At 43.1% G+C, this 27,996-nt stretch overlaps 1 protein-coding gene across 7 annotated transcripts in view; it reads right to left on the minus strand.

The window, feature by feature from the left end:
- The window catches only part of FAM222B (family with sequence similarity 222 member B), an 87,953-nt gene that overhangs the window by 37,623 nt on the left and 22,334 nt on the right, over positions 1-27,996 (minus strand). Inside the window, exon 1 of one of the 7 annotated variants that reach the window (XM_051825414.3) lies at positions 7,753-8,012. The exons of 4 other annotated variants lie outside the window; for them this stretch is intronic. The gene's annotated coding sequence lies outside the window, so the exon portion shown is untranslated. Of the gene's footprint in view, positions 1-7,570; positions 7,696-7,752; positions 8,013-27,996 lie in introns of those variants that run through there. 2 more of the 7 variants (XM_089317495.1, XM_017348949.4) reach the window with 2 other exon arrangements.

Here is a 27,996-nt window from a genome sequence, read left to right on the forward strand (position 1 = left end):
TAAAAAAGTATCCTTGTATTTTCTTTTCTGTGAGAAGTGAAAAATGAACAGATATGGACAGGTGAGGAGTGAACACAGCTGGGACAAATACAATTTTAGAGAATTACAAAATTAGTATGTAGACTGAAATGGCATGAGTCTCTCACTTCTAGCTGCACTAAGGAACACTCCTCCCTCCCAAAAACATACCAAGAATGACAAACATGACACATTTCAGTTGGGACATTTGCTAAGCTTGGAGAAGCAACAAAAATAAAAATAAAGCTTGCTGGGAAAGCTCCTTGTTCCCACTTAATTTTGCCATAGACTATGGAAATAGGCAAAGGCCTTTTCTTAAAATGAAAGGTTTCTTTTGTGTCTGGGGAAATGCTGCACAACTCAGTATCACCCTCCTATTGCACCATATCTCACTGGGATTGAATTAAGCCCAAGTACTGAAATCCTTTGTAAAGCACATTAGTGAATACCCAGTAACACCTGGCAGGACAGATTAAAACTAAGATGTGGATTCTTCATTAATCCACATGTTCTATTTTCTGTTGAATGAAAAAGGTTCTGGTAGAAGAAGATAAGCAAAGGCCAAACCAGTACCTTTACAGCCATAAAATTAATGTCTTCACAATAGTAAAACCACTTTCAGCTGAATAGCTGAGTAACACAGACAGCCCATTCAGGAACCTAAGAAATGTGACTTCTCCATTAATGTACAGTGACCTGGGATGAGTTCTATACCCTTTCCCTTAGATAGTCCTATCATTTACATATCAAGTGTGAAGATAAATGAAATGTTGATGGTAGACATGCTTTAGCTTTTGGAAGAGAACAAGAAATCTAAGTCATGACTAATAAGGCTATGCTTCTCTGAAGTAATGGGGATGTTGTCCAAATCATCTCAATTCTCTAAGTGGCATAAAACCTGATTTTCATTCAGCTCAGCAACTGATCCTCAAAAGCACTCTGCTGAAAGCAAAGAATTAGTGATTGGTCATGGAAACCTTGCCTTTTAAATCTGCTGTAAGCTTCCTGCTAATACAGATCCTGGGAAATAGTGGTGATGGCTCAACTAGATGGGTCCCTCCCCCCACCTGGGAGACCTCGAAAGAAGTTAAAACCATTCAGTATATTTGGATTTTACCTGACTACATTTGACCTGTTTGTCCCTTCTGTGAGAATAATCTCAAACTAATTGTGTTCACTGATCAAGAATGAACCCTTGGGGCTGCACTGTGACTTAGGTTAAGTGGTAGTGGTTTAAGCCTTGGCCCATAAGAGCACCAGTTGGAGTCTTGGTTGCTCCACTTCAGTCCAGTAAAGCCACTGTCTGCAAGCCAGTATTTAGTCTTGCATCACTTCCAAACCAGCTCCCTGCTAATGAGCCTGGGAAAGCAGAAGAAGATGGCCCTAGGGTCTCATCCACCTACCCACGTGAGAGACTCAGGTGCAGTCCCAGGCTCCTGGCTTTGGCCTGCCTCAGCCTCGGCCACTGAAGCCACCTGGAGAATGAACTAGTAGATGGAAGATCTAACTGCCTTAAAAATAAATTAAAAAAAAAAACTTAAAAAAAAAAAAAGAACCCTTAACTAGAGTCCTGCCCATATCTTGGTAAGGTTACCTTCTTATCTCTTTTCAGCTAAGCCCAAGTGTCCAGACTATGACTGAATTTGATCTAATGAGCCCTGTGTCTCCCTTCCTGGGATCTATCAGCACAAAATACAATAAAACTTTAATTTGGTTTTTCTTTTACGATTCTATCTTCTTGTTCTCCAACACCTTCTCTTGATCCAACATCTTCTCTTGATTGATAATATATATCCTGGTCTTTGGATTCCTTTTACAACCAGAGAAATAAAAACAGCAAGTCTCAAGTTGAAGATTTCAAATCATTTCAAGCCGGCCGCCGCAGCTCAATAGGCTAATCCTCCACCTAGCGGCGCCAGCACACAGGGTTCTAGTCCCAGTCAGGGCGCCGGATTCTTTCCCGGTTGCCCCTCTTCCAGGCCATCTCTCTGCTGTGGCCCGGGAGTGCAGTGGAGGATGGCCCAAGTGCTTGGGCCCTGCACCCCATGGGAGACCAGGAGAAGCACCTGGCTCCTGCCATCGGATCAGCGCGGTGCGCCGGCCGCAGTGCGCCAGCCGTGGCAGCCATTGGAGGGTGAGCAACGGCAAAAGGAAGACCTTTCTCTCTCTCTCTCTCTCACTATCTACTCTGCCTGTCAAAAAAAAAAAAAAATTCATTTCAAATGGAGATTGTTAGTAAAATGGCACAGTCTTATCTTATCTATGGCACCATCTATGCCTGGATGCCATCTTAGCTGTCACACTGCACAGTAGGTTTTGGTCCTAAGCCCCATGGCCCAACCACCAGTGTCAGCTCCACCTCCACCCTAACTGGATTCACTGCTCCTACTTCCCTGCCTGTCCTCCCCACAAAGGTTTAACAGGAGCTCTTCCTGAACACCTGCTCTCTCTCCATTACTCCCCCCGCCCCCAGCTTCCCTCATCTTTCCTCTAACTCCAGTGTTCGGTTTGTTTTGTGGTGGCATTATAGAGATCATCAACATTCCTGCACAAAGTAATTAAATATATTAGAAATTCAGAGAAGGGAAAAATTCAAAGTCCTTGGCTCTGGGTATGGCTCCACTGTCAAGTCACTATCTAAGTGATTTGGATATTTGTAGGGCATTTTCCCCACCTCAGAAATGCTGAGACCAGTAAAAGCTTGCTTGTTTAATTCACTTCATGACAATTAACTAGCCCAAAAGTAAAAATATATACCTTAATACTAGAAATGATTCTTCTTTCTTTCTTTCTTTCTTTTTTTTTTTTTTTACAGGCAGAGTGGACAGTGAGAGAGAGAGACAGAGAGAAAGGTCTTCCTTTTCCATTGGTTCACTCCCCAATGGCTGCTGCAGCTGGTGCACCGCGCTGATCCAAAGCCAGGAGCCAGGTGCTTATCCTGGTCTCCCATGCAGGTGCAGGGCCCAAGGACTTGGGCCATCCTCCACTGCACTCCAAGGCCACAGCAGAGAGCTGGACTGGAAGAGGAGCAACCGGGACAGAATCCGGTGCCCCGACCGGGACTAGAACCCGGGGTGGGGTGCCGGCACCGCAGGTGGAGGATTAGCCTCGTGACCCGAGGCGCCGGCCTAGAAATGATTCTTGAGCTAAAGAAACTCTCAACATTTTATAAGGTTTAAAAAGAGGAGAGAAAGAGCTTTATTTGAAAGGCAGAGTTACAGAGAGAGAGGAAGAGAGATTGTTTATCTGCTGGTTCGCTCTCTAAATGGCCACAATAGCCAGAGCTCCATTCAGAAGCTCCATCTGGGACTCCCATGTGTGTGCAGGGTCCTAAGGACTTTTTCTACTGCTTTCCCAGGCACAATAGAAGGGAGCTGGATAAGAAATGGTGGCACCCATATGGGATGCTAGTTTCACAAAGAATGGCACAACCCACTGAACCACAATGCCAGCCTCACCATTTTGAGTCTTATATAATTATACTCTATAACATTTAATTTTAAAGTATAATACATACTCAAACTACAAAAAAAATTCCTTTAAGCCAGGTTTAGAGTTCTTCTTTCACCATAAATACTATTTATAAAGAAATCTCTAATTAAGTAAAACTAAGATTTGGCCAAACAAAAGGACTGTTCAGTTTCATAGACTGCTAACATACAGGGGCCGGCACTGTGGCATAGCGGGTGAAGCCGTCGCCTGCAGTGCCGCCATCCCATATGGGTGCCAGTTCGAGTCCTGGCTGCTCCACTTCCAATCCAGCTCTCTGCTGTGGCCTGGGAAAGCAGTAGAAGATGGCCCAAGTTCTTGGGCCCCTGTGCCCACGTGGGAAGACCCGGAGAAAGCTCCTGGCTTCGGATCAGCACAGCTCGGGCCGTTGCTGCCATCTGGAGAGTGAACCAGCTGATGGAAGACCTCTCTTTCTCTTTGCCTCTCCTTCTCTCTCTGTGTAACTCTGCCTTTCAAATAAATAAATAAATCTTTAAAAAAGAAAAAAAAAAGAATGCTAACATACAGAACAAAGTCTGGGGAGGAAGTAAATGCCTCAATTTAAGAAACAAATGAACAATCAGAATGTCTAGTTAAAAAATGGACTGAAAGTTTATAGCAGAAGGGTAACTTTGTTTCTGAATCTAACAATCTCATAAAGCATGCAGTATCAAATACAGCTGGGGTAATGAATTCAGCAGACTCTTCCCTTTCACTGCCAGACTGAACAGCTTTGAGGATAATCTCCCTCACTCTCCCAGGGCTCAGTTGGAAGATTCATTATTTATGCCCTCAATTGTTTACTCTGTCCTATTTTTCCATCCATCCAGGCCCAAGGGCAGTGTTATCAGTGACCTGTTTCCAAAATGAATGTGTTAGCTCACTGCCCTACTAGCTACAAAACCAAAGATAATCAAACACAGTGCTATCTTAATATTGGAGAGCAACCCCACCCACCACTTGATCCAGGAGAGAAATGTGGCAAAGCTGGCCCAGGCTACCAACCACGAAATTATCTTACATGAAGTAAAATCCATACATCATTCTGCCTTTGAGTCACAGAACAGCACATGTACACATCAAAACAAAGATTCTTAAAAAGCTCTGCCCCTCACCAACAGCAAACCTGTAAACTATTGAGGCTTAACCAGATTGAGATGCAATTTGCCTAGCAACCATTCTTTAGGAAGAGTTCTGAACTCACCAGCAATCAATTCCACCTCCTTATCTGAGTAATAAACAGATTACAGACTCCACCAAGTCCTCTACTCTCAGACTCACAGCAAACAACTTCCTCAAAAGATCTGGCTTCCAAGATTCAAACCGTGGGGGAGGGGGCTGTGCTTAAATACACAAAAAATATTGTCTCCGACACAGGACTGACAAAGCTGAAAAGCTAAAAACCACCAACAGCCACATCTCCATATGAATGCACTCATTGTCTCTAAGTAAGTCTCACATAGAGAACAGCATTCCCAGGTCTTTTTTTTTGCCTCTAATATCTTCTCACCTTGGGTAAGCTTTCCCCAATTCCAAACCTTTCAAAACTCAAGCTGATTATTATGGGAATTAGGCAATGTCAAGGGTCCAATATTTTCTCTCTCTCTCTCAAGAGGATCATTTGATACTTCGGATGTGAATGGGAGATTAGGCTGGAGTCTGCCTTTAAAGAGAACATAGAGCCCTTTCTCTTAACACATTCTAAGCCGTGACTCACAGAAATAAGCAGGGTGGATTAAAAAAAAATTGCTAAAGAAAATTAAATCAGTTACTTTAACATCGGTAGCACTAGGTCTGCTCAATGTAAGAGATTAAGGGAAATCATGGATTCACATAACTGATTGCAGAGGACCAAACGTGAAGGTTTCTATGTCCCTTAAATGATCATTGATCAATGTAGATACTCCTATGATTACTTCTATACACAGCCTTCTGTCTTCTGGGAAAATTTCTTCGGGGATCCTCAATCCCCAAACTATGCAAAATATCAATTACAAAAAAAAAAAAAAGTCAAGAAAATGGAAGTATTTTTAAAAACAAAGAGCAAAGTATAACATAAATGGTCTTCAAAAAGTTTACTGAAAATGTGTATTATGAGGAAACTGTGCATGGACTTCAAAAAGTTTTTTGCATCAAAATAAACTTATGTTTTGATTTCATTTTCCCATTACTTTTTAAAATTATTCTCACATAACTTTATAAAGCTATATCAACAGCTCACCCATGGGCAGAAAAAAAAAAAAAAAAAAACTCCTAGGGTATCAAAAAGGAGCGCAATTTGTTCTTTGGTAGAAGCAAACTGAAGTACTGTGCCTTCTGGGCCAGCATTGTGGCTCAGAGGGTTAAGCTGCCACTTGCTGCAACAAAGCACCAGTTGCTCCACTTCTGATCAGCTCCCTGCTAATGGACCTGGGAAAGCAGCAGAGCCACCCAAATGGTAGACCCTGGAGACCCATTAAGAGGCTCCTGGCTTCAGACTGACCCAGTCCTGGCCACTGAGGCAATTTGGGGAGTGAACCAGCAGAGAGATCTCTCTCTCCCTCTCAATCTCTGCCTTTCAAATAAATAAATAAATCTTAAAAAAATAAAAAGTGATATGGCCTCCATGCAGGTTTTTGAATTTCACCCTCACTCTGCTGTATCTTTAAGAGACCAAAGTGAACTTCATTTTATGTACTTGCTAGATGTCAAGACTTCACTTAGTGACTTTTTACAGAGTTCATTCTCAGTAACAAGTTAGGTAAGATAACATCTGGGGGATCCTCTTTCCCTCCCAATTTAAAGATGATTCATGGAGCCTTCAGGGACAAATGGGTATTAAATTCAAACATACAAAATCCAACATAGGATTACTGTGAATCCACTAAATTTTTGCACAATTCTATTCCAAGACTACTTGAGATTTAAATACAGATAAGCAGTTTTATTTCAATAATTTCTGCAAGTTAGATGATTTCCTGTTCACATCCCTATTCTTTAAATACTTGATTTCAACCCAAATTACTCGACTAGAGATCCAATAAATCAATGCTAACAAAAATAATCCAGCGCAAACTGTAACAACTCCAGCATATCAACACTGTCTTCTAGACACCAGCTAGAACAACTTTTACTACAAATAAACTCTGAATCACTCTAATACTTACCAAAATGCTGTCCAAAAACTGATATTCATCTTTACTGGCACTGAAGCGCTTTGCTAATCAACATCACACAATTTGGTTCAAAATGCTCAGTTGAAATAAGGGTACACTGCCACCTAAACATGCAAACACATCTCCTTTGTTTCTAACATAAATTTCAGGCTTTCTACCTTCAACTGGTAACTTTTCTCTCAATTTAAAACCTATAAAGAGGTTCTTGATTTGAGCTGAAGAAGAGACTTCTGTCCTTCAGAAAGAAGGCATTTATAAATTATAGAAGCAAAGTAACTCAAAATAGGTATCATTTTAAATTGCAATGCTAAAACTACCTAAATTCATAAAGTTTAGAGAAGGGAATCTTCAAAAAAAAAAAAGAAACAAATCAAAATTCATCTGATTTTTGAGGGGAAGGGGCTTGGTTTTCGATTTTGACAACACAAACTAAGCCTTCCAAAAACCTACAAAATATAAGAAATAATACCAATGGAGAAACAGGTAAGACTTAAGTTTCAGTAACAGCAAGGCAAGTTTGCCCGCTCTAGCTAGCTACCACACAAAGCCGGTGACAATGCACTCAGGGAAGAGACTTTAGAAGAGTTAATCACTAACAACTATAAGGATCTCCTTTAACCACCATTTGACGGGGACTGCTCCCTCTTTCCAGTACAATCTCCTCCTTTTTCAGATTGTTGTTGCTGATTAAGACAGTTCCAAGGAGGAAAATCGTTAAGACAGCCTTAACGGACACGAATGCACTACAGTTCCAAAAATCCACTCCTAGCTTGATTTTTTTTTTTGTGGGTTTATTGCATTAGATGCCACACACACAAAAAGGGCTCCTCTGTGCATTTCATTATGCGACCAACATCAACACATCAGGAAAAAAAAAAAAAAGGTAAAAGAGTCCAGAATCTCCTTACCCAGCAGCAGGGGTGATGAAGGTAGGGAAAGGATGAAGGGTAGAATTAGATAATCAAAAATAAATTGATGAGATGTGAAGATCCTACTTTCCATTCTATTTCCCCTTTGCTTACAAGGTTAAGTCGTTGAAGTCGGGATTGCATTACAAAAAGCGCGCACACACACACACACACACACACACCTTGCACCCTGGAAAGGAGGTGAGGTTCGCTCCGCAGCGCTCGGTGGGGCTCCAGGCTCCGCCCCGCCCGCTTGGGGCACTTCAGCCCTGCTCGTCCCCGCCCCGGGAGAATGGATGAGAAGGGGTTTCTAGCGGTGTTGTCAGGGGGAGGGGGAGGCGGCTGCTCCGGGTGCCAGGCTCACCGAGCGCAGCACTCCACGGTGCGCCGACACCCCCTCCCCCAGCACGCTGCCGCTCGCTCCCCTCCGCCGCCGGAAGCCAGCCCCGCCCCCTCAACTCCATCCCGGCTCTGCTCGAGCCCCCTCCTGTCTGCGCAGCCAATGGCGAGCCAGGGAGCCAGCGGAACGACTCGCCAAGCAGCCAACTGGGGAGGCCCATTGGGAGGTCAGCCGCCAGGGATAGGCCAGCTACCCGTGGCCCCGGCCCCGGCGCGGCTCCTCTTTGTTAGCGCTGCCCCCAGCTCTTCATGCTCCCCCCCCCAAGCTGGAAACCAACCATCCAGCTGCTGGGCCAGGTGACGCCGCGCCCCTTCTCCAGCTCTCCCTCCCCTCTCTCTGCCTGGATATTAGGAATGACCTCCGCCCAGGTTGTACCTCAGACTTCCACAGCAATTGCCAACCAGGGGCCACCCGACAGTAAAAAAGGTGCTCTCCAGGCCTCTCCGACTCGCTCTCCTTTTCTCAGACCAATCAATTGCATTCCGTCGAAACCATGGACGGATTTAGGTTTGCATATTAGATCAGCTGCACACATCAATCATCCCTGTCGGAAACTCCTGTTTCCCGTGACACAGAAATTAAAGGATGAGGTGTACTGGGAAACTATGCGAAAAGTTGTTGAGGTGGGAAAGGGAGGTATACATCGTCATCTGCATAAAATAAACATACCAAAAAACATACAGTTGGCTCGGATCTGTTTCAGACACATCTACAATTAAACGCAAGATAACCACTCCCTTAGCAAATCTCAATACAATTAGGAAGGACACAGCTAAGTCTTGTTCAAACCAAATACCTAATATTAGAAAAAACTCTCAGCAATTGTTAAGCTGCTTCGAAATTGGTAGATGGTATCAACTCTTCAATCACTACTAACAATGTTAGGGGCATAACGCTGTTAGAATGGAATATGCTACAGATTAGTGCATTTCCTTAGGTGTAGTGCTGGAGCAGTTTACGGGACTCTTAAGAGAAACCAATAGGTAGAGAGGAAGGAAATGTCATTAATATTCTTAGAATTTTATCTATGAACTATATTGAACTGTTAAAAATTTTTAAAAAATAAGAAAAACCATTAATATTGGAGTCAGGGAGGGCAACAAGCTATTACCTAGTTGTCCAGAGTTCTTGCAGCTGCAGGATGTTAAATATCTGTATCATACTCCTCAACCCTGCTTAATATCCCAAGCACTAATATATTAAAAAAAAAAAAAAACTAGATTACTAGATTCTAAATAGGAGCTCTCTCTTATGTGGTTCTCAAAGCCATTTCATATAAAATAACCTCACCTTTCTGGAAAATGGAAAAGGAACCACATGACATATTAGTTTTAAAGCCATCTCATTTTTCCAACGTGAATTAAAAGACTGGCTTAGGCAGATTTATACAGGAACTTCAATAATATCTCTGAGGCTAGCTTTTATTAGGTTCCATAGGAAAAGATAAAAACAAAAAAAATCTTAAACTTTAGATTCTAGCAGACTGTATTACAAAGTAATCACATCTATTTTTAATTTTTTAAAAATTCATTTGAAAGGCAGAGAAAGATGGACATCTTCTGCTAGTTCACTCCCAGAATGCCAGCAACAGAAGGGGGTGGGCCAAGCCAACACCAGGAGCCAGAAACTCAAACCAGGCCCATGTCAATAGCAGGGATCCAACTTCATGCACATTAGCGTGAAGCTGGCCTCAGGAGGGGAACCAGACCTAAGTTCAAATACTCCAATTTGGGATGCAGGCCCAAGCAGTGCCTTTTATCATTAGGTCAAACACCAGCCTCTCACATAGCACTTATGAATACCGAGATAGATATATATATATATATATATATCTCCAAGAAAATACCTGCAAGTATATATACACACCAATCTGTCAACAATGTTGCCATTAAAAGGAGGATAAGAGTTGTCAATTTTTATATTTGCCTTAATTTTATATATATATATATATTTTTTTTTTTGACAGAGACAGTGAGAGAGAGAGACAGAGAGAAAGGTCTTCCTTCCGTTGGTTCACCTCCCAAATGGCTGCCATGGCTGGAGCTATGCTGATCCAAAGCCAGGAGCCAGGTGCTTCTTCCTGGTCTCCCACTCAGGTGCAGGGGCCCAAGCACCTGGGCCATCCCCCACTGCCCTCCCGGGCCACAGCAGAGAGCTGGACTGGAAGAGGAGCAACTGGTATCCCACATGGGATACCAGCGCCACAGGTGGAGGATTAACCAAGTGAGCCACGGTGCCAGCCCCTGCCTTACTCTTATCCCCCCCCCCCCCAAAAAATTAAGGAGCAGGCATTTGGGACAGCAATTAAGACATTCCTTAGAATGCCCAAATTCCATCTCAAGTGTAAATCCTGGATCCACTCTTCATTCCAGTTTCCTGGTAATGCATACCTTAGGAGGCAGCAGGTGATGGCTCAAGTACTTGGATCCCTGGCATCCAGCTTGGGAGGCCCAGATTTAGTTGTGTGTGTGTGTGTGTGTGTGTGTGTGTGTGTGTGTGTGTGTTTTAAGATTTATTTTTATTTGAAAGGCAGAGTTACAGAGAGGTAGAGACAGAGATCTTCCATCTGCTGATTTACTCCCTAAATGGACGCAATGACCAGGGCTGGGCCAGTCCGATGCCAGGAGCTTCTTCTGGGCCACCCCTGTGGGTGCAGGGGCCCAAGGATTTGGGCCATCCTCTGCTGCTTTCTCAGGTGCATTAACAAGGAGCTGGATCAGAAGTGTAGAAGCCCAGACTTGAACCAGCACCCATATGGGATGCCAGCGCTGCAGGCCTGGGCTTTAACCTACCATGCCACAGTGCCGGCCCCCAGATTTAGTTCTGGCTTCTGACTTCAGCCTGACCAGAAAGAAGTTGAGAGAATTTGGGGAATGAATCAGTAAATGGAAGTGCTATCTCTTTGCCTTTCAAATAAAAATAATTTTAAAAGTATATACTGCATTAATTTTGCAGTTTTTAAAATTAGCTGAGTAAAATTATAGATTCTTTATAATTTTTAAACTTTCTTTGTTGAATATGTCTTTTATAATCAGTAAAATATATTAATATATAAAACAAACATCTCTCAGAAAGAGATGGCAACACTCACCTGGACTGAAAACTAGGTAAAATCTATCTTGTCTGATTACAGTTTGTACCTCATTATTTCGTGAGCGCACTATTTTGCAAATATTCCAAATGGCATGTATAACTAGCAATAAAACAAAAAAGTGACTTTGACAATCTACACCAATTGAAATATAATTTTCAGCAGAAATGAGTAACAAATACAGTAACAAAGATCTAAAGTGAATAAGAAGCTGAACCTTAAGGCACTTTCCCAACAGATTTGCAGGCTACATGACATTTATAAAATCCAAAACCCATGACAGAGCACAGAGACTTTTTAAAAGTAATTTTATTGTTCACTAGACTTAAAGAGACAGCAGATCTGAAACAAGTGTGACTGTTAAAAACAAACAACCAAACAAAAAAAGCCAATGCCTTACACTGTTATTTCAATGTAGCAAGATATCCTTTAACAGTTGGAAGATAGGTATTTTTTCTTAAACTGGCTGCATATTGTATTTCAGACACTAGAGGGAATTATAAAATTCATTCAGTGTATCTTTGGAATTTCATTTTATTCACTCATTTACTCATATCACCCCATACTATGTTTATATATGCCAGAAACTCTACTGGACTAGAGAGACAAAAAGATGACTAAGGGCTAGTGTTGTGGCATAGTGGGTAAAGCCACCGCCTGCAATGTCAGCATCACATTTCGATGCCAGTTCACATCCCAGCTATTCCATTTCTCTCTCTTTCAATTTAATTATTTATTTATTTGAAAGGCAGACTTAAAAAGAGAATGAAGAAGAGACAGATAAAGAGGTCTTCCATCTGCTAGTTCACTCCCCAACTGGCCTCAAAGACTGGGGCTGGGCCAGGTCAAAGCCAGAAGCCAGGGGCTTCTTCCGGGCCTCCCATATGGGTGCAGTGGCATCATCCAATACTTTCCCAGGCACATCAGCAGGGATTTGGATTGGAAGTGGAGGAGCTGGGACTCAAACTGGCACCCACAGGGGATGCCATTGTTACAGGCCGTGGCTCAACCAATTGCACCACAGCGTTGATACCCCAGCAGCTCCACTTTCAATCCAGCTCCCTGTTAATGGCCTGAGGAAGTAATGGAATATGGCTGAAGTGTTTGGGTCCCTGCCACCCACATGGGAGACTCAGATGAAGCACCTAGCTCTGGCTTTGGTGTGACCCAGCCCTGGCTATTGTAGCCATCCGGGGAGTGAATCAGCCAATGGAACCTCTCTCTGTCTCTCTTTTTCTCTGTGTAACTCTGACTTTCCAATGGATAAATGAGTTTTTTGTTTTTTTAATGATAAGATACAGTCCTTGTCTTTAAGGTACTTAAATTAGGGGAAATATACAGTTCAAAAATAAATAAATAAATAAATAAAAGCAAACTAGAACAGAGCTGCAGGGGTGGGCAATGTGCCATGGCAGGTTGCAATATCTGCTTTCCATATCAGAATGCCAGTTCACATCTAAACTATTCCACTTGCAATACAGCTCCTTGCCAATGCGCCTAGGAAAGTAGTGGAAGATGGCTCAAGTGTGTGAGTGCCTGTACCTAGGTGGAAAATCTGGAAGAAGCTCCTGATTCCTGGCTTCGGCCTTGCCCAACCCCAGCCATTGTGCCCATCTGGGGAGTGAACCAGTGGATGGAAGATTCTCTCTCTCTCTTCCTTTCTGTTTAACTCTTACAAATAAATAAATCTTTAAAAACAAAAAAGATCTCTTTGTCTCTGTCCCTTCCCTTCTCTGCCTTTCAAATAAATATATCTATCTATCCATTGATCAATAACAGAATGTATAAGAGAGCCAAAACCCAGGGAGACTGCAGGCTGGGAGCAGGACATAAGGAGAAATATTTTTGGTAGATAGAGGAAAACATGTATCCACATAATAATTCACTGTAAACAGTCTATCCAAACTGGCTTATTCTATTAACAATCTTCCTTGCCTTGATCTAAATTCAAAGAAAGTATATGTAGGTGGTATCTTTAAACTGTTATCTACAGAACATACAGGCATTATTTGTTGAGGAAGAATTGCTAAAATAACTACTTGGCTAGATTTCAAAATCAACTATAAAAGTTTTAAAGGTACAAAAGTAGCAAATACAAAGGAAGTTAAGACTGCTCAAACAGCAAAAAATTCTCATTTGAAATCAGGATGAATTACACTAGATTCCACTGAAGAGTGGGAAATCAGTAAGTAGAATTCCTAAATACACTGTCTTATACAAATTAAGTTTCCCAAGTTAGGAAATGGAGTACTCTGATAGGTTTCACTTATATCTTTGAAAAACCTCTGTTCAGAGTCATCTTGGTTGGCAAATCATTTCCATACCTAAATAAGAGTCTGCAGAAAAGCCTTTAATCAATAATGATAAACCAGAATTAAAGCTCAAAGTCACCATAAGGGCACCAAAGGAAAACACATGGGTGATATATTTTCCCTTAATTCTCATAATGACTGCTGTGTCTTTGCTATGGTTTGGGATGTTGGTTGAGTGTCTTAAGGTAGAGAGACAGGGTAAGTGTTAATTTCTCATACTGATGGGGTAGCACATGGCAGAAAAAGTAAAAAAGCCAACATCCTGAACAAATTTCACACACATAGACAAAAATGAGAAAGCAAACTTGTGAATCAAGCATGATTTGGCATCTTTAAATGCAGAGCCAATTCTCTTCCAGTGCCAAAGCCAATGGCTTCTCCTGTAGATAAAATGGCACGGTTCCTGAAAAAGCCCTGGACGCTGTTTCCCCACAATTCTATAATCTGTCAGAAGACAGAAAACAAAAAAAGGCTGTGCCAGCCAGAAAAGCAAATTATAACCAACACAGAGCCAACACTTTATTTCAGACAGAAGGAGCTTTTCTATGCATCTCTGGAAGGGGAGAGACAAAAGCTTACCCTTGCTCAAACAACCAAGGAAACAATTTACAATTTAACCAAACACCATCTTGGATTAGCATTTAAGGCAACAGCCTGCCTTCTTACTTGTATTTCATAGCCTTAAAGAATATTTGCAACATTTATGAAAAACAACAGATGACCACTGTTTATAAGTCAATGAGAAAAACAGAGTCAAAGGGGAAGATCATATAAGCACATGAACCAGTAAGTTACAGAAGAAATGTATATGGTCAAAAATTACATATACTGTATTCCATAGTGATGAAAAGCCTTTTTCCATACAGTCGTAAAGGCATTCTAACATGACAGTACTGCCAAAATGCAAGCTTCCAGAGAAACACCTTGGCTAGTCTGAATTTAAAAAAACGAAGACAAAATAAAATTAAGGATGCCTCACATTATACAATCCTAGAATTATTTAGGATAGAAGCTTTGTGAAATACTCTGGGAAGTACTATTAAACAGAACGGGTACAAGCAAAGTACAAATCAAATTTAAAGAAACTAAAACCAAAATATAAAGGATGGGCATTTGGCTTGATGTTAAGATGTACTTGGGACACTGCATTCCATATCAGAGTGCCTGGGTTTGGGTACTAGCTCCAAACACAATTCTAGTTTCCGACTAAAGTGCATTTCCTGGGTTGTAGGAGGTGATGGTTCAAGTAGCTGGGTCCCTGCCACAGAAATAGAGGGAAAAAAGCCTTTTAAGAATGTAAGTTTGAGGCCGGTGCTGTAGCACAGTAGATAAAGCTGCCGCCTGGGATGCCAGCATCACATATGGGTGCCGGTTCATTTCCCAGATGATCCACTTCTGATCCAGCTCCATACTAATGGCTGGAAAAAGCAGCAGAAAATGGCCCAACTTCCACGCCACTCACATGGAAGACTCAGATGAAGTTCGTGGCTTCAGCCTGCTCGGCGCTCCCTGTTGCAGCCATCTGGGGAGTGAACCAGAGGGTGGAAGCTCTCTTTTTCTTTCTATATCTCACTCTGTAATTCAGACTTTCAAACAAAATAAACAGATTATTTTTTAAAAGATTTACTTTATTTATTTGAAAGAGTTACAGAAGGAGGTAGAGCCAGAGTTATTCCATCTGCTGGTTCACTCCCCAGGTGACTGCAACAGCCAGAGCTGAGATGGTCTGGAGCCAGGAGCCAGGAACTTCTTTAGGGTCTCCCACACAGGTGCAGGGGCCCAAGTACCTGGGTCATCTTCTACTGCTTTCTCAGGCCATAGAAGAGAGCTGGATCAAAAGTGGAGCAGCCAGGACTCAAACCAGTGCCCATATGGGATGCTGACACTGCTGGCTGGGGCTTTAATCTGCTGTGCCACAGCCCGCCCCCACAGATTCTTTAAAAAAAAAAAAAAAAAAGGTAAGCTTTGGGGCAGGCATCTCTGGCACAGGGGTTAAGACACAATTTGGGAGTGGGGGCAGTAGAAGATGGCCCAAGTATTTGGGCCTCAGCTACCCATGTGGGAATCCACATTAGAGTTCCTGATTCCTGGCTTAGGCTTGACCCAGACCTGTATGTTGCATCCATTTGTGGAATGAACCAGTAGATGGAAGATCTGGCTCTCCTCTGTGTGGCTCTCAAATAAATAAATATTGAAGGGGAAAAAAAAAGATACAGCTGGGGACACCTTCATCCCATATCAGACTGCTTGTGTTCAAGTCTCAGCTAGACTTTTTTTAAGGTTTATTTATTTATTTGAACGGCACAGTTATACAGAGGCAGAGAAAGAGAGAGGTCTTCCTTCCACTGGTTCACTCCCCAGATGGCCACAACACCCAGAGCTGTGTCAATCCAAAGCCAGGAGCCAGGAGCTTCTTCCAGGTCTCCCATGCGGGTGCAGGGGCCCAAGGACTTGAGCCATCTTCTACTGCTTTCCCAGGCCCTAGCAGAGAGCTGGATCAGAAGTGGATTAACTGGAACCCAAACTGGTACCCCTATGGGATACCAGCACTGCAGGCAGCAACTTTTACCTGCTACATCACAGCACCCGCCTCAGCTACACTCTTAATTCCAGCTTCCTAATAATGGGCACCCTGGGAGGCAGCAGATGATGGCTCAAATTCTTGGCTCCCTGTCACCCACAAGGGAGACCCCAGATTGAGTTCCCATCTCTCAGCTTTGGTTAAGCCCCGTCCTATTGCAGACATTTGGGGAGTGAATAAACCAACAGATGGAGATCTCTTTCATCAGTCTTTCCGCTTCTAAAAAAAAGAAATGAAAAAAAGAAAAGAAAAGAAAGAAGCAAGGAAGAGAGGAAGGGAAGGAGAGAGAGAAAATAAACTTACTCAAATGTATTTGCTGTGGAAACCCCTTTTTCAGTCACCAAATATAAAACAAAAGCAAATAATGGTGTGGTACAGCAAAAGCAAGTAGTTTTCCCATCAAAAAGGAAAAGAAAACTAAGCCTTGTACTTGTCCTTGATAAAAAAGAGGTAATGGATTCTGGAAGAACTCAAATTCCAGAAAAATGATTTAATTCCAACCTAAGTAAAGCTATTATCTTCATGTCACTTTGTTCTAAAATTAGCAATACACAGATCCCTGCTCTGAAAACAATACACAAGATCCCAACTGAATTGTCAGCAAAGTTCTGAGCACACCAACAGACTATCACTCAACTACTTCAGTTTTCCCTCATCAGTTTTAGATCACATCCTACTTTTTCTTTATTGTGCATGTCACTTCAGAGGCTGAGAAAAATTCAGTTGAACAGATTCAAAATTTCAAGAGTTTTTAACTACATTATAGGTAATCATGCCACTGACTATATTTAGACTCAAGTGTGAAAGAAAGAGTGTTAGTTGTGCCTAAAATGTCACAATGTCCCTCTTCAAAGCCAAACTGAAACCATCACCTAGCCCTGCATTAAACTGTCTCTATGGTGTTGCCTACAATAAATTAAAATGCTTTTTTCAATGTTTTTGTGAGTGGTTCTATTGATCAGCTGTGATGCTTTAATTATAAATAAATCACTCCAGTCCTTTAAACATTCAGCATTCTAAAGTCAAAAAGATAAAACTCCTGTAATATGAATCCTCTAAAAGATCTTTAGGGATAAATCTCTCTTCAATAAAAAGTTATTTCATGATGATTCCATAATATTTGCTTTCCAGAAATCATGGTAGCAATATCTTTTCCTAAATGTGAAGCTATTTTTCCCTTAAATAGTATTCACAAAAATATATCACCTTTCTCAAAAGGAACTTAAGGCCTCTAACAGACAGCTTGTTGTTAATTTTCACAACATCCCAATAAAGAACTATTATTTAGCATCTGTATCACACTTTAACTGGAAAAAGTGTTTTACAATTATTTTCATTAGTAGTCATACCTCACAACCACCCACTGAGCTAAACTGGTCCTGTTATCTTCATCTGACAGCTGAGAAATCTGATGCACCACAAGGCCAAGGTCAAGCCAGTCTGCTTTTCCAAGGCCAGAGACCCAACCCTTAACACCACCACCATTCTCTCTTTAGTTACTTGTATTGCTCATAATATCAGTTAAAGCAGATGTTTAGAGAACAGGATCCACTTAAAATAATGGTATAAAAACATTAAAAGATGACAACATTACAAGAAAAATATATAATCAATGATATGGTTTGAACAAGATTTGACTCCTGACCCGGACTGAGTTCTGGACTCTTGGATGCAGCCTGGCTCAGTCCTGGCTGAAGTAAGCATTTGGGAGTGAATCAGCAGATGAAAGATAATTTCTTTTCCTCTTTCTCCTCTCTCTATCACTATGCCTTTCATGTAGATGGAAATAAACTGTTTTAAAAAGTGAAGGAGATGGGGCTGGTGCTGTGACACAGTAGGTTAACATTTTGCCTGTGGCACTGGCATCCCATATGGGCGCTGGTTCTAGTCCCAGCTGCTCCTCTTCTGATCCAGCTACCTGCTGTGGCCTGGGAAAGCAGTAGAAGATGGCCTAAGTCCTTGGGCCCCTGCACACAAGTGGGAGACCCAGAAGAAGCTCCTGCCTTTGTATCAGCCCAGCTCCAGCCATAGCAGCCATTTGGGGAAGTGAATCAGCAGATGGAATACTTTCTCTCTCTCTCTCTCTCTGCCACTGCCTCTCTGTAACTCTGCCTTTCGAATAAATAAATATTAAAAAAAAAAAAGTGAAGGAGAAATAAACACTAAATAAAAAATATATTTGGTTCCCAAATTCATGCAGATATTTTAAACCCTAAAGCCATAAGTTAATGATACAAAAAGGGTGGAAACAGAATCTATAGCATGTAGGAGGTGGGCCCAGTGGATGTCTTTAGGTCATCTGAGCATCCCCACAAAAGCTAAGTCTGAAGACAGAGTTGGTTATAAAGTGGAGTCTGGCTTCACGTTGCTTCCTGGCTCACCATGTGACTTTCTCTGCTCAAGGTCCACAGTCTGCCATTGCCACCCTTATCAGCGGCAAAATAAATGGGATCACAAGATCTTGGACTTGAACCTTCACAACCTTGAGCAAAATAAGCCTTTCCAGGGGCCAGCACTGTAACACAGTGGGTAAAGCCGCTACTGTGTCACCAGCATCCAATATGGGCACCAGTTTGAGTGCCAGCTAATCCACTTTTTTTTTTTTTTTTTTTTTTTTTTAAGATTTTACTTGAAAGTCAGATACAGATGGCAGCAATGGTTGGAGTTGCACCGATCCGAAGCCAGGAGCCAGGTCTCCCACACGGGTGCAGGGGCCCAAGAACTTGGGCCATCTTCTGCTGCTTTCCAACACACATTAGCAGGGAGCAGCCTGGACTTGAATAGGTGCCCATATGGGGTGCCAGCATTGCAGACAGCAGCTTTACCCACTATACTGACCCCTAGTTACTTGGCTTCTATAACATTAGTTTTTGGGTTTTCCATCTGCCTCACTGGCTGTTCTTTGTTGCTGAGAACTCTCCTCTCTAGATACAAACCATCCCTAGATGACCTCATAAATAAATTCCACAACTTCAAATTCCATCTATATTTGATGACTTTCAAGTCCACAATTCCAACTCAGACTTTGCCCAGGATGCAAGCCTTTTCTACCCAACCACCTATCTTGTATCTCCGTTTCAATAATCTCAAGATTGGCACAACCAAAACAGAATTCTTGATAAATATGTTCTACCATTCCAAACCCTCTCAATAATTCGTTCATTTAGCTTACTTGCTGTAGCCGGTAATTCTGGAAGTTATCCATGATTCTTCTTTGCCTCACTTCCCCCTTCTGTGACAATACCTAAGCAAGCTTTGTCAACTTCATTAAAAGACACCAAATCTGTTTTCAACTCTCCACAGCCCTTTTACCATCACCCCAGTACAAGTTATCAAATCAACTTTCATCTGAATTATTCCAATAGTCCTAAAACTAGTCTTCTTGTCTCCAGTCTTGACCTTTCCCCCACAATTCATTTTCTTTCCTTTTTTTTATTTGACAGATAGAGTTAGACAGTGAGAGAAAGAGACACAGAGAGAAAGGTCTTCCTTCTGTTGGTTCACCCCCAAATTGCCGCTATGGCTGGAGCTATGCCGATCCCAAGCCAAGAGCCAGGTGCTTCCTCCTGGTCTCCCATGTGAGTGCAGGGGCCCAAGCACTTGGGCCATCCTCCACTGCCTTCCTGGGCCACAGCAGAGAGCTGGACTGGAAGAGGAGCAACCAGGACTAGAGGCCGGCACCACAGGTGGAGGATTAACCAAGTGAGCCATGGCGCCGGCCCCTGCCCGCAATTCATTTTCACATAGCTCCAATGCCAATTCCAGTTTCCTGCTAATGCACACCCTGGGAGGCACTAGGTAATGGCTCAAGTACCTGGTTCCCTGCCACCCAAATGAGAGACTCAGATTGAGTTCCAGGCTCCTGGCTTTGATCCGGTCCAGCACCAGCCATTGCAGGCATTAAGGCATGAATCAGCAGATGGAAAATGTCTATTTTTCCCTCCCTCTCTCTGTCTCTCCCCCCACTCATTCCTGCCTTTCAAATAAAATAAAAAATGAATAAATATTTTCTTAAAACAAGAAATGAAAATTATTCAATCCAAGACATTGGCCATATTGTTGTAATTCCAAAGGCAGATTTAGGAGATCTTGAAGGTTAAGAAAGTGGGGGAGCCAAAGTTATGGCACAGTAAGTAAAGCCACTGCCTGCAATGCAGGCATCCCCTATGGGTACCAGTTCATGTCTCAGTTTTTCCACTTGCAGTCCAGCTCCCTTCTAATGTCCTGGGAGAAGTAGCAGAGGATGGCCCAAGTTTTGGGTCTTTGCCACCAATGTAGGAGATTCGCATGAAGCTCCTGGCTCCAATCTAGCCTAGCGCTGGCCATTGCAGCCATCTGGGGTGTGAACCAGACAAAATAATTCCCTGCAACTCTTTCAAATAAATAAATAATTCTTTAAAAAACAAAACAAAACAAAAGGACCTGAGGATCACAGATAAGGCTAAGGGAGAATAAGGAATCAAAGTCAAATCCAAATTTTTGATTTAGGCAACTGTGTAGTTATTGATGCCATTCAATAAGGAAATTTAGAAGGTTTATATTCTGTGGGGAAGAGAATGACTTCTGAAGTATATAAGGAATGTCCACGTATGTTCTGGAGGAAGAGAGATCTGAGCTACATAAAGTGAAATGGGGGAAGTATGTATGTGTAGCAAACTATATCACTTGCAAATTTTTAAAAGCTTTTGATGCTAAGGTAAAGAAGGAAGCTCCTGCCCCTCACAAAACCAAAACCAAAGGGCTGGCACTATGACATATTTAGTAAAGCCATTGTCTGCCTGCAGTAACAGCATCCCACATGGGCGCTGGTTTGAGTCCTGGCTGCTCCATTTCTGATCCAGCTCTCTGCTATGGCCTGGGAAAGCAGTAAAAGATGGTCCAAGTGCTTGAGCTCCTGCATCAGCGTGGGAAACCCAAAAGAAGCTAACAGATTCTGGCTCCTGACTCCGGACTGGCCCAGCTCTGGCCGTTGCGGCCATCTGGGGAGTGAACCAGTGGATGGAAGACTTCTCTCTCTCTCTCTCTCTCTCTCTCTCTCTCTGCCTCTCTGTAACTCTGCCTTTCAAATAAATACATAAATCTTAAAAAAAAAAAAACAAGGCAAAGATTTTGAAGGCCAAGAAAGTGGTACTGAAAGGCATCTACAGGGCCGGCACCGCAGCTCAATAGGCTAATCCTCTGCCTAGTGGTGCCTGCACCCCGGGTTCTAGTTCCAGTCGGGGCGCTGGATTCTATCCCGGTTGCCCCTCTTCCAGGCCAGCTCTCTGCTGTGGCCCAGAAGTGCAGTGGAGGATGGCCCAAGTGCTTGGGCCCCGCACCCCATGGAGACCAGGAGAAGCACCTGGCTCCTGGCTTCAGATCAGGGCAGCACGGTGTGCCGGCCGCAGCGCACCAGCTGCAGGGGCCATTGGAGGCTCAACCAACGGTAAAGGAAGACCTTTCTCTCTCTCTGTCCACTCTGCCTGTCAAAAAAAAAAAAAAAGAGAGAGAGAGAAAGGCATCCATAGCCTCCCCCTCCCCCAACACACACACACAACCAAACCAAAAACAATTCACACCTCATTCACCTTCTGGCATCCCAAGACACTGTGGCTCCACAGAGAGCCTAAATATCCTCAGAGTATCCTCGGGAGTGAGACAGAGAAAACAACACACTTATGCTCATTTTACAGCCAAGGCCAATGATCACCAGGTCAATCAGGCAGTGGAGAAACTCTGACAAGAGGAGACTAAGATAAACATCCTGATCCGGTCTAATGGAGAGAAGACATATTTTTCATTGACTCTTGATTATGATGCTTTGGATACTGCCAACTAAATTGAGATCACTGGCTAATTTTATATATGTACACTTTTTTTTATTTTCACCATGAAAGGAGAAGGAGGAGGTAGCTAGAAACAAAATCCTTGCGAACAGCAACATTTAGGGACTGCTGAGAGAAAAGAGACTAAGACTACATAGGAAACAAAGGAATAGGAGCTCAGAGAAAAATCAGGAGTGTACAGTATAAGAGTTTAAAAAGGCAGAGAGGTAAAATAAGCTAAGGACTGAAAACTATCATTTGAGTTTGACAATTAGGTCACTGAACACAGCAATTTTAGTGGAGTGGTGAGGACAAAACAAAATTACAGTAATTGAAGAAAAACTGGCTGTGACAAAGTGAAAAGAGCACAGAAAGATACTTTTATAAACAGAAGAGAAAAGTAGCAGTACTTGGAGGCAGAGTGAGACTAGAGAGTTGGGGGAAAGAAATCTTGGACAGGAGATTCAGATAAAAAGAGAACGACATACACACACAGTTATGTAACAAAATGAAGGAAGGATTCATAGTAAAGAAAAGTTAGTTATAAGTATGGATACAGTAAACTACAGGTATGGAAGAAGTAAAGATAATCTTCAAATGATAGGCTGCTGCTGCTTTTTTTTTTTTTTTCGACAAGCAGTGTGACAGAGGGAGACACAGAGAGAGATGGGGGTGGGGCACAATAGTTCTTCCATCCGCTAGTGTACTTCCCAAATGGCTGCAAGGGCCAGGACTGGACCAGGCTAAACTGGGGTTCCAATATGGAATGCTGGCATTGCAGGCAGCAGTTGAACCTAATATGCCATGATGCCAGCAACTATTTGATAACTTTTGAGAGAAAGATTGAGGAAGAATAATATTATTATTATTATTTTTTGACAGGCAGAGTGGACAGTGAGAGACACAGAGAGAAAGGTCTTCCTTTTTTCCGTTGGTTCACCCCTCAACGGCTACTGCGGCCAGCGTGCTGCGGCCAGTGCACCACGTGGATCCAAAGCCAGGAGCCAGGTGCTTCTCCTGGTCTCCCATGCAGGTGCAGGGCCCAAAGACTTGGGCCATCCTCCACTGCCCTCCCGGGCCACAGCAGAGAGCTGGACTGGAAGAGCAGCAACCAGGACAGAATCTGGCGACCCGACCAGGACTAGAACCTGGGGTGCCAGAGCTACAGGCAGAGGATTAGCCTATTGAGCCACAGCACTGGCCAAGAATAACATTAGAAGACTAGAAAGAGATTAGGTGGCACTGCCTGCAATGACAGCGTCCCATATAGGCCTGGTTTAAGTCCTGGCTGCTCCACTTCCAATCCAGCTCCCTGTTAATGTGCCTGGGGAAGCAGCAGATATGGCCAAGTGCCTGAGCCCCTGTACCCACGTGAGAGACCTAGAAGTTTCTGGCTCCTGGTTTTAGCCTGACACAGCCCCAGCCCCAGCCAATGTGGCCATTTTGGAGAAAGAAAAAGCAGATGAAAGATTCCTCTCTCTCTCTCTCTCTCCCTCTCTGTATCTCTGATTTTCAAATAAAATATATAAATATATAAATCTTTTTAAAAAAGAAAGAAAAAGAAAATAAATTTGAGATCTTACGGAAAAGCTGAATGGTTGTAGAAAAATAAGAGCAAAACAGAGAACAATCCAGAAAGACTAGCAAATAGTTTAAATTGCCTCTCAGAAGAAACAAGTAGAGAGAGAAAAGGCTGGATGCCAGACAAGAGGGAAATTCTGTTAATCAATATTGGACCTACTCCAGTTGCCTAAAAATCACAGCCAAGTTCCCCAATCTCTTCCCAAAACCAAAAATCTACACTCACCTGGGAGCCAAAACATGTAACTTCAAAATATTTAAGGAGGTTTCCAGTCCTAACACTCTATATGTCCATTAAATGATGCCTGGGAGAACTGAGATGGATGGCATACAAACGAATCTCAGTCCTGAAAACTTTTTCATGCACTGAAGTGGAGGAAATGTCTTAGGGTACAGAACAGTGCCCTAGGATAGGAATTAGAGACTAGGGTAAAGAAACTTACTTGTATCATATTTGGCAACATGCAAACCTAGCAAATAATAGAGAATTGGCAAGAGTAGATTTAACCTAATGGTGTGCTAAAGAAACCCATATCCCACACTGAAGTGCCGGGGTTCAGTTTCTAGCTTTAGTTCCTAATACTAGTTTCCTGCTAGTGCAGACCCTGGGAGGCAGGAGTGATGGGTTTGTGCTACCCATAGAGAGATTTGGACTGGGTTCCCAGCTCATTAGTTCTTAGGGTTCTGGACTAGTATCAGCCGAGCCCAGACCAATGTTGGCTTTTTGGGAGGAAGCCCGCACATAGGTGCTATCTGTTTCTCTGTCTCTGTGCCTCTCAAACAAACAAAATAATTTAAAATAAAAGATAAATAGTAGACATGAAAACTATGATGTATGTATACTGTTTCAGTCAAAAAATGAGATAACTGGGGAAATGTGAAAACTAATTGAATCTCTGATATTAAGAAATGTTTGCTGGTGTCAGTGCTGTGGCATAGTGGGTAAAGCTGCTGCCTGCAGTGTCAGCATCCCATATGGGGGCCGGTCCCAGCTGCTCCACTTCCAATCCGGCTCTCTGCTATGGCCTGGGAAAGCAGTGGAAGATGGCCCAAATCCTTGGGCCCCTGCACTCGCATGGGAGACCCAGAAGAAGCTCCTGGCTTCTGGCTTCAGATCGGCACAGGTCCGGCCATTTAGTGATCTAGGGAGTGAACCAGCTGATGGAAGACCTCTCACTCCCCTCTCCCTTTCTCTCTAACTCTGCCTTTCAAATAAAATAAGTATTTTTTGAAAGAAATGTTTGTTAACTCTTTGAGTTTATTTTCAGTCTTATCTTTTAGAAATACATACTAAAATATTTATTCATGAAATTATATGATGTCTGGGATTTGATTCAAAAAATTTAGAATAGGTTAGTGGGCCAAGGATACTTAAATAAAACATGATTGGCATGAGTTCCAACAATTATTGTAGTAGAATGATAGGTGTTCATTATATAGTCTTATCTACTTTTACATACATTTGAAAGTTTCCATAATAAAGAGTTAAAAAATTTTTTAAAGATTTATTTATTTGAAAGAGTTACACAAAGAGAGAAGGAGAAGCAGAGAGAGAGGTCTTCCATCTGCTGGTTTCCTCCCCAAAAGAGAGATGCAACAGCTGGAGCTGTGCCAATCCAAAGCCAGGAGCTAGGAGCTTCCTCCCGGTCCCCCACGTGGGTGCAGGGGCCCAAGGACTTGGGCCATCTTCTACTGCTTTCCCATGCCACAGCAGAGAGCTGGATCGAAGTGGAGCAGCTAGGACTTGAACCAGCTCCCAAATGGGATGCTGGCACTGCAGGTGGTAGCTTTGTACCCGCTAAGCCACAGCACCAGCCCCAAGTGTTAAATTTTTTTAATCTATGGTTTTCTTCTTTTTTTTTTTAAACATTAAATCCTCATGGAATTGGGACTAAATGAAAACTATGGGGAATTCAGCCTTCACCCAAGACAAGAACTAGGGATATTTATGTTTCCTGATATTTGGCTTTCCACTCAAAGCCAGACATTGTTTAATATCAATATTAAAAATGCTTAGCAGGCCGGCGCCGCGGCTCACTAGGCTAATCCTCCGCCTAGCGGCGCCGGCACACCAGGTTCTAGTCCCGGTCGGGGCGCTGGATTCTGTCCCGGTTGCCCCTCTTCCAGGCCAGCCCTCTGCTGTGGCCCGGGAGTGCAGTGGAGGATGGCCCAGGTGCTTGGGCCCTGCACCCCATGGGAGACCAGGAAAAAGCACCTGGCTCCTGGCTCCTGCCACCGGATCGGCGCAGTGCGCCAGCCGCAGCGCGCCGGCTGCGGCGGCCATTGGAGGGTGAACCAACGGCAAAGGAAGACCTTTCTCTCTGTCTCTCTCTCTCACTGTCCACTCTGCCTGTCCAAAAAAAAAAAAAAACTTAGCTAAAATCTACAAACTTTAGACACCCTGCATGTTCCTTTTTAAGATCTATTTTATTTATTTGAAAGGCAGAGTTACAAAGATAGGAGGTCTTACATGTGCTGATTCACTCCCCAATGTCAGCAATGGCCAGGTCAAAGCCAGGAGCCTGGAACTCCATCTGAGTCTCCCATATGGGTGGCAGGGGCCCAAGTCATCTTCCATTGCTTTCCCAGGTGCATTAGCAAGGAACCAGATCATAAGTGGAACAGCCAAGACTTGAACTGGCACCCATGTGGGATGCAGGGTTTGCAGGTAAGAGCTTAACCTGCTATGCCACAATGCCAGTCCTCATATTCCTTTCTTTTATAAAACATGTATTTGCTTTCATTTCAAAGTCATGAACTACTAAAAAACAAAAGCATCTAAATAATACCAAACTGTCTTTCCAAAAAGCAACATAAATATATATATACATATATATATCATTTAATAAAGTATATTTATTACAGTGTTTTTAATAAACTAGAGAAAGAAAATTATGCAGAAAACAACAGAATTAGGTAGCATGAGTTTCCAAACCTAGTTCTGAACAAACTTGATATCACTAGGTTAAAAACACCCTGTTGGAGAGGACAGTGTTGTGGTACAAGAAAAGGTTAAGCGGTTGCCTGCCATGCTGGCATCCCATATAGATGGTGCCAGTTTGGTTCAAGTCCCACTTCCAATCCAGCTCCAACGCACTTGAAAGAAGATGGCCCAAATACTTGGGCCCTGTCACCTATGTGGGAGACCCAAATAGAATTCCAGGCTTATGGGGACTAGCATTATGGCATGGGGATAAAGCCACCACCTGTGATGATAGCATCCCACATGGGCACTGGTTCCTATCCCAGTTGCTCCACTTCCAATTCAGCTCCCTGCTAATGGCCTGCGAAAAGCAGCAGAAGATGGGCCAAGTGTTTGGGCCCCTTCACCCATGTGGGAGACTTGGAAGAAGAACCTGGCTCGTGGCCTCCACCTGGCCCAGTCTGGGGGAGGGAATCAACGGATGGATGAGCTCGCTCTCTCTCCCTCTCTCTGTAACTCTTTCAAACAAATATACAAATCTTTAAAAAAAAAAATCCAGGGCCAGAGCTGTGGCATAGAGGGTAAAGCTGCCGCCTGCAGTGCTGGCATTCCATATGGGCGCTAGTTCAAGTCCTGGCTGCTCCACTTCCAATCCAGCTCTCTCCTGTGGCCTGGGAAAGCAGTAGATGGCCCAAGTCCTTGGGCCCCTGCACACGCGTGGGAGACCCGGAAGAAGCTCCTGGCTCCTGGCTTCAGATCGGAGCAGCTCCAGCTGTTGCGGCCAATTGGGAAGTAAACCAGCAGATGGAAGACCTCTCTTCCCCTCTCTCTCTCTCTCTCTCTGCCTCTCCTTCTCTCTCTGTGTAACTCCAAGTTTCAAATAAATAAATCTTAAAAAAAAAAAAAAAAAAGCCAGGCTCTTGGCTTTGGCCTGGCACAGCCCTGGCCATTGCGGCCATTTGACAAATTACCAAAGAATAGAAGATTGATCTCTCTTTCTGTCCCTCCCTGTAACTCTGCCTTCAAATAAACAAATGCATCCCATACCACACTGTCTGGTTCAAGTCCCAGTTTCTTCTTCATCTCTGATCAAGCTTCCTGTTAATACATTTCCTGGGAGGCAGCAGATGATGGTTCAAGTACTTGGATCCTGCCACTCATGTGGGAAACCCAGATTGAGTTCCAGGCTCCTGGCTTTGGCCTGACCCAGTTGTGGGGATTTGGCAAGTAAAACAATGGATGGAATATCTCTGTCTCTCTGCCTTTCTAACAGAAAGTAAAAAAGAAAACTAATTTTTAATACCCTAATTCTTCAAATTTTCTCAGATTCTGTCTGGTTCATAAAAATCAGCCAGTTTCTAATTTGAGGTATTTAGTGGAAAATATTCCTTCTCCTTCCATATTTATAAAAGAACTGGGGCAGGCATTGTGGCAGAGGGTGAAACCACCATGTCCAACACCCATATCCCATATGCCAGTGCCTAGGATCAAGTCCTGCCTCTTCTTCCAATCCAGCTTCCTGCTAATGCATTCCCTGGGAGGTAGCTGGTGATAGCTCAAGTACTTGTGGTTCTTGCCATTTACCGGGAGATCTGGATTGAAATCTCGGCTCAGTTGCAGGCATCTGTGGAGTGAACTAGCAGATATGAGCTCTGTCTCTGAAATAAACATTTGAAAATTACGTAAAAATTGGAAAGGTAAGGAAAAAGATGTATGAATTACTGTGGAGAAGGC

The sequence above is a fragment of the Oryctolagus cuniculus genome, chromosome 17 (genome assembly GCF_051225735.1).
Source record: "Oryctolagus cuniculus isolate XC-2025 breed Fujian yellow rabbit chromosome 17, ASM5122573v1, whole genome shotgun sequence".
Classification (NCBI taxonomy): Eukaryota; Metazoa; Chordata; class Mammalia; order Lagomorpha; family Leporidae; genus Oryctolagus; species Oryctolagus cuniculus.